The sequence below is a fragment of the Amphibalanus amphitrite genome, unplaced genomic scaffold (assembly GCF_019059575.1).
Source record: "Amphibalanus amphitrite isolate SeventyFive unplaced genomic scaffold, NRLGWU_Aamphi_draft 000021F_arrow, whole genome shotgun sequence".
In the NCBI taxonomy this organism is placed as follows: Eukaryota; Metazoa; Arthropoda; class Thecostraca; order Balanomorpha; family Balanidae; genus Amphibalanus; species Amphibalanus amphitrite.
The window spans coordinates 1,274,500-1,282,723 of NW_024881517.1; positions in this window are offsets into that span (position 1 = coordinate 1,274,500).

Below are 8,224 nucleotides of genomic sequence, written 5' to 3' on the forward strand. Positions count from 1 at the left end.
AATCGCGTTCGAATGGAAGCACTGTGACGAAGTTAAGCATTCAAGTGTTGAACTATTATTAGAACCAAAGTGAATGTCGTTTCATCTCAGTTCAACACTTACATGTTTGCATAAGTGTCACATCAAAAGATCGGAACTGGATAATGACGGGCACCGTTCATCCCGCCTTCTCTCCATCTCTCGTCGTGTTCTGACTATTCGATAATATATGTTCCGTCAGCGCCCACAGCTTAGCCCGGTGATCTGCTCTGGTGACCGGCCGCGCCGACCGGCACACACCAGCTCTCCGTGTCAGAGGTGGTGTCTGTCGGCGCTCCGGCGGCAATGTGCTCGGTGTATGCCGTCTCTGAGGCGGTCAGCGACCCTGCCGCAGTGAGCGGCCGCCACTCGCCACCGTCTGCCGTTCCGCCCGCCTGCATGGTACGCCACGCGGCACGCGAGACGGACCTCCGCCGCCCATACACACTGCACGGGCTGCTACGGGAGCGGTGGGCGCCCAACAAATAAATTCGGCACGGGCACAGCTGATAAACACAGCACGAGCACAACTAACAAACTCGGTGCAAGCCCAGTTTCTAAGCCCGGCGGACGCCCAACCGATAAACTCAGTAGGCCCAAACCGCTGAGCTCGGTGAGCGTTCAACTGCTGACTGTCTCAGAGACCGCTGAATTCGCGGGGACTCAACTGTGGGTTGTCTCGGAGACTTAAAGGGACCCTCCCACCTTTAAAAAAGTTTATGAATTGGCATGAAAGTGATGTCGCTCGGTTCAGAAAGAGCGAAAACGAATATCTACCAAATTTCACCGAAAAATATTCACCGGTTTTCAAGATATTAGACTTTTACTTTTGTTTACTTTTTGGGATCTCCGCTGTTCCTAGCGACTTTATTTAAAAGTGCGGCATTTGTTGCGCGCAACGCAGCATATACCACCGCGTGCTACAAAACGTTTTAGTCAAACATTTAACGGACGTTCGAAAGCCTGATGACGTCATCAGATTTAAGTGCCAATACCAATACATTGTGGCACTTATTTGCACAGATGTCAAAATCAAACTCAAATTTCTTTGCGATGAAGTAATTGCTGGAGAAACGGTTTTCACGGCACTGATTTTCAAAGAACGTCCATCAAGATGGCTATCTCAACTCAAATCTAATGTTAAGGTGGGACAGTCCCTTTAACTGCTGCCTGTCCCGGAGACACAACTGCTGCCTGTCCCGGAGACACAACTACTGACTGTCCCGGAGACACAACTGCTGACTAGAGATTGCAATCCCGGAACGTTTTGCCAATCCCGGGATCCCGAAAGTTTTTATTTCGGGATCCCGGGATCCCGGGATCCCGGCCTTGTCACTAAATGTCGTAAGAGTGATTTCCTACTGACATATTTTGCGTCTTTAAGCTAACCACAAACAAAGAGGCAACCAAAAGCCATCCTTAGACCATGTCATTTGCATTAAAAACGATTGAATTTGCGAATAAAACGTTTCGATTTGATTAGCATTAGCATTTATTCCCAATTGGCCTTCATAAAACTGTGCGTCGACCAGATCGTTTACTAGACAGGTTCCAGCACATCCACGCCTCACTCACTCTTCGTCTACGCTACTCGTAGTTAGCGCGACAGTTTTAAGCCATTGCCATGTTGGTCTACTTAAAAACTCGCAACCAGTGTACGCCAACTTTGGCAGCTCCCTATTTCACAATGTTTTCAAAACGTCGCTTGGTCACTTTACCTCCTTCCGGTTCCGCTTTCATCATTAACCCGGCAGGCGGTGGGCCTACCAGCCACCTTCCGCGCGGTGGGGGGGGCACTTTTTTGCCCCCCCCGTATCTCCGAAACTACTGGACGGATCTGGAAAATTCAAACGGCGTTCGATAGCCCTGTCAAATTTGTCGAAGGAAACCAAATTTCATTGACCTCGGGGTCACCGATGACGTCACAGGTCAGGTCAAAGATAAAATGTTTCGCCGTTCACGGGGCTTCTAGGGAAAGCGCTATAACACCGAGTAAAACGCATTTTGTCGAAAATCAGCGATAAGGCGTCAGTTGTCTAGTACATATGTTGCTATTAGAGGTCACTGGTCATACCAGGTCAGGTCACAGGTCAGGTCACCAAAGGTCACCAAGGGTCACCACATGAGCCCAACTTTACTAAGGTTATGTTTTATGGCCAGTTTTTCATTTCCAACTCAATGGTGTTGGTTATAAGACCATCAGGTACGGTTGAGGTCACTTTCTGGTGGAGGTCAGGTCAAGATCAGGTCAAAAAAGGTCAAATTTCAAAGTTGATATTTTTGCATAAAATGGGTATCGATTCGATGCAGCTCGTCACGGGGAGTCTAATGGTGGTCTTTGTTTTGCGCTACGAGGTCAGGAATTGCTAAAAATTGAGTTTGAAAATTTGACGTCATCAATTTTGAACAGTTTTTTCGCTATAACTTGGCCAAAAAAAGAGGTATCGATCTCAAATTTGGTATGTAGATTGAAGGTGGTAGGGACTATCACATATATTCCGGTTTTTTCGAAATTCAAAAAACTTTTTGGATTTTTTGGCTATTATATTCAAAAAATCTATTTTTTGATTTTTGGGGGTCAAAATCCAAAAAAATTGAAAAACCGAAATAGCAGTTTTGTACCCTTTTGATTCCACACCTTTTATGTCTAAAACGTTTTTCTGTATCTCTAAAGCTGTAGGCCTGACAGCTCTTCCCGCGAAACCTTTTTTTGGGTCGAAAATGGCAAAAATGACGTCACTCTGACGTCATTAGCGGCCAACCTATCATAGCCTTTGGAAAAATTTTTGGTCACCATGTGCGCTAGCTGCTCCCGGGAGGGTACTGAAAGTTTGGTGACGATCGGCGCAGCGGTTCTCGAGATATATCGAAAAAACTAAAGGGGGGGCAAAAAAATGCCCCCCCCCCACCGCCTGGAAGGTTAATGTCTCTCAGAATTTGCTCGAAAGTCGCTTTGAGAGCAGAGTCACTGACTGGGAGAGCTCCACTCTACCGTCTTCAACGTCTGAATCAGTGAGCTCTGCCGTCACTTGCGTGACATCTGTGACATCTTTCTGCGACACGAGCTCAAAGACTGTCTTGATGACCTCCTTTGTTCCGGCCACGGACGGGCAAGTCAGAATCGCTGAACGATCTGTGATCCTGATAAAGATGTTGCAGCGCTGATGCTGCATTTTTTTGGCGTTCGGGACCTTTTTTCGTACGTATTTAAGCGGCTTAACCGCTGTGGGTGATACCCGAGAGCTACCAACACGGTCGATTGTGGACGGCCAATACGGGGTGCCAGCTAAATAGTTTATCTGCTTTATGTCACGCAGCACCATAAACAGTGTAAACAAGACTCGTGCAGCGGCTGCATTCTTTTTAAGGTGAAAACTGATTCTTTTCGGGATCCCGGGATTGGCGGAATTTCGGGATCGGGATCGGGATTAAAATCCCGCCGGGATCCCGGGATCCCGATCCCGGGATTGCAATCTCTACTGCTGGCTGTCTCGGAGACACAACTGCTGACTGTCTCGGAGAACCAACTGCAGACCAAGGCCATGTATGTATATCTGCAGACTGTCTTAGAGACTCCACTGAAGAAGCCGAAGGTTGCGTACGACAACGCCCGACAGGGAGAGAATTTCACGGTGGACTACATGATAGTAGATTTGGTACACTGCTAGTGCTGAGTGCTGAGTCAGCGCTGGAACGGTTCAGCTCGAGACGGTGCTGACTGTGTGTTCACTCGAGACGCTGAACGTATACGAGCCGATGGAACTGAGATACAGCGGAGATACGAACTGGCGATCCAGCCGCCGCCAAAGTCGAGACAGAGCGGTCAGTATTCCGACGGACTGGGAATGCTTTGATCTACATTTTGTCTCAGATGTCTCCCGATTGTATTTAGCATCTAATTTGGAATCTAAGTTTGGTTTGGTAAGTTTGGTTTTGGTGGTATCTATCGACCACCATTCTCCACGTATAACAGCGCAACGGATTGGGCAGTTGCTGAGTTGCAACGGGGACAAGCCAAGTACGCTATCTATGTTCGTCATTTAGACAAGTTATGGATTGTTAGGTACACTCGGGGGCAGATAGATGTTCCACCACTCCCTAACCATCGGGCTCCCATGGCTCAGCACTGGCTGCTGCCAGTATTGCCTGCCCTCAGCACTGCTCAGCACTGCCTGCCGGTGCCAGTGCTGCCAGTCCTGCCACTGACAGCAGCCAGTGCTGAGCCATAGGAGCCCGATGGGTAGGGAGTGGTGGAACATCAATCTGCCCCCGAGTGTACTATGTATCTAATATTCAATGTCGTGTCAAACAAATTGCATATTGTTTATCAATAGCATGCAGTAATATTGAATGTGTTAGTAAATTCGAACGATTTTATGTTATTTTGGGATATTCATTCATTCATTCATTCATTCATTCAATCATTCATTAATTCATTCATTCATCCATTCATTATTTTATTTATTTATTCATTTAATTACTTATTTATTCATTCATTCATTCATTCATTCATTCATTCATTCATTCATTCATTCATTCATTCATTCATTCATTCATTGAAACCAGGGCTTCAGCTTCGGTACCTACCTATGTCCATATCAGTCAATATGATCTGACCTGACCTGACCTGACCTGACCTGACCGTCATGTCAAGGGCGCCGGGCTCCCGTCGGTGAACTGTGCACCGCACCACATCGGCTGAAAGTCGACAGCGCAAGGTGTCTGTTCTGTACCCACATCGTATCCGCCGGATGGTGCCATGCCAAAGCCGTTTCACTTCGGTGAAATGCCCGGCACGGGGCGGCTCACGGCGATTTCTCTATTGCACCATTTCGCAGTCACGGAAGGCACGTTATTCATGTGAATGGTTGCGTGATAGCGCTCTAGGGGTATATGCTAAATGCTGGCGAATGATTGCTCCAAATGGATGACCATTGACCAAATCTCTGTTCTTCAATAGCTAAACCATGACCACATTTCATATAGGTACTACTAGTAATATGCATCACTGATTCATAGCACAAAGTGGCACCTATATATCATCAACATTAACAATTAACCGTCCGTGATTTGTATGGGTCCACCCTGCACGGCACCTTCCAGGTGCATACCTTTGGTGACCGTCTGCAACTCCTGCAGAATCCGACAGGTCACGGTCATACCAAACTCTCCCGACAGGTCAGACGGTCATATACTCTATGACCGAGGGAAACCCTGTCCCGAGCAGCGGTCGGCGGGGTTCTCCCTGGATCAGATGTGCCCGCCGACCGGGCAGAACAAATGCACAATGTGAGAGAAACGCCTATTCTCGGCTCAGAAATTAGAGGTGGGACAGCAATGAGCGGCTTCCTGAACATGGCGTTATGGGGTTTCCCTTGACAGTGGATTGCCTTTTGTCTATTCGGGCAATACCGATTGACTGACAACACAAAATTACGCATTTCAATCTGATATTTGTTCAATCTGTTACACCAGAACATGGATATGTCATGATTGTTCGTCCATAACTACAGCTTGTTGTTCTCGCCTGAGCACCGGCCCCAATCTGTCACCATGCCGGATTACTGTGTGTCCTTCTCCTAAATCCGAACACTGCAGCGACGGACGCCTTCTGCCCGATTGCATCTCAAAAGCAGGCCGCGCCACAAAAGCCAAGGTTATTCTCAGCACGATGGGCCCATCTGGGCCACAGCACATTCATACGCTAGCACATATCGTGAAGAATAGAGAACACGAGAACAGAAGGTATACATAAACATTTGAACAAGTCGATTGTTCTACCCTTGAACGGTGAGCCCCATCTGGACATTTGGCCCTTGCGGTATCGCTGACACCGGGGATTTATTTGGTTGCAATGTGCAAAATCTTGATCGCGGCGGGTCGCGTCCAAACAGTGCAACGGGCGCTGTTTTTCGTCGTCGCCGTCGTTGTGGACGGCGCGGGGCGGGCGCGCGGCACGGTTGGCCGGCCGCGGAGTAACGGCACCACGCCGAGGGCCCCACGGAGGAGACTGGCAGCCTGCTGGTCCACTTTGGCGGCCGGTCACACAGGCTGAGGTGCTCCGGAGCTGGTCTGCATACCCCAGACGGCCTCCGTGCAGAGGTCACCGCGGGGTCAGATCAGTGGGCCAATCACAGGGCCCTGGGAGACACCACCGGAGGGGCAGGGATAAACGGGATTATCATCGAATCGAACAGAAAAAAACGCATGGCTTCGACTCCTGACAACCAAATTTGGGCCACTTATGGGTCAAATATCATTCAATCTTTCAGGGAGCAAAACATTAAAGAAAAATGGGGAAAAAACATCAATCAAGCCTTCAAACGCCGCATCTCTTTCTTCTTGATGTTAAAATATCAGATAAAAAAGTAAAATAAGATGGGAATGACTTTCGAGATTGATTTTTTAACTATTGTTGACTTAACAAATTGAAGAACAAACGTAGTGTTTGGAAAATTATACGCTCAAAATAGCTACAAAACGTCGTGCCTGTCAAACAGATCAGCTCTGTCTTTATTTGGGAATGGCTGGAGCTATATTTCTGACACTTTCATGACCTTCTGCTGGAAAATGTTATAATGCCACTTAATTATTCATAGTGGTGGCCGCTGTAAGGCGCGTGGACGGTTATCCCAATGACTTTCATGTAAATCCTCGGGCAGGTCAGGAAGGGATTGACCCCAGCTATACCGGTATCGATCAGCGCGGCGGGGACGGCGACGGTTTAGCCTGGCCCGCCCGGCCATCTTCCGTGCATACCTACCCCATGGCCGACGAGACGACGAGGACGATGTCTTCTGAATAGTCTGACTCTGTATGCTAGTAGCGCATGCCTCTGCACTAATCTTGCCCTCTGCCTTTTGATGGCTACCGCACAGAAGGACTAAAACATACCTACGCACTACGCCCTTTCAATGGTTGGAAGCCGCCCAAAGCTGCACATTGCACATACCTGGGTAAGGATTTATCATGGACATTCTAACACACAAAATGAGCGCGATCTTCATAGAAATCACTACGGTAACAGTATGACGTGTTCAATCGATACCAAAACGGACCAAATCAGATAAATCCACGATACCGATACTCCAGCTATGGTTTGACCGAATTTCGACTTAGTTCTGTAGATACAAAACGATGGCCGACCGGCCGTGTCTGACCGAGACGGTCCGCAGAGCGGCGGGGGTGGCTGACAGGGCAACGGGACAATGTGTGCCTCGGTGCACCGGCACCGAATTAGCTGTGCTAGGTGGGCGCCGGCGCCGCGTGGCTCTGACGTCAGATTGTACGTCACACTGACGGGACATTAGCGCCGGTGTGACGTCACGGGGTGATCTCGATACACAACTGCACGAGTGACGTCATATCCGGCGCGGTTACTCAGAACTGGGCGTCAGAGCTGCCCCCAGGGCACCGACAGCCGAGAGGGGGAGGGGAGGGGGGAAGTTCGACAGCGGTAACGACGGCCGCACCTAAATGGCGTAAAAACATGGGCACAACGGGGGGGGGGGGGGGGGGCTCGCCCCGCAGTGGATATACAGCCTGCTGATGAACCAAACAACTGACGATGGACGGTTGCAAGCAAGGGTCAAGGGTGACGAGCGCAGAAAAGGATGATCACACGAGACTTTGACCTTTGAGACCATTCTCGAACCGCGGTGACAGCTGACTGCACATGGATGGTGATTATTCATCACACAGGCGGAAAGCACCGAGTGTCCCGGAAAATGCTGACACGAATTATGCTCAACATTCAGGTTGGTTCATACATAGCTTTAATAAACAAAGGCTGAATATTCATGTCACTTCAGAGGTTATGGATGACGTAAAATGGACACGCATATGGAAGTACGCGATAGGTACCTATACTGGTGCAGAATGGATGAACGTTTGGCAAATGGCACTTTTCATTTAAAGACTATAGAAACAACTATCAGTGTGAAAACTTGCCCCAAACTCTTAACCCTTGCCCTGGCAGGGCATTTTTCATAACACGGCCTGGCAGGGGGGGGGGTTGATGCGACCCCCCCTCGCGATTGGCTCCTATGGCACCTAGAAACACCAAATTTGGTAGGTAGGTGGGCCCACTGGAGTTCTCGCCCCTGTGCAAATTTGGTTGCTCTTGGTCAATATTTAGGGGGGTTTTGGGGGGTATAAATGTAAAAATTTAGCTAAAAACAGGTCAAAAGTTTTTCGCTTATAACTT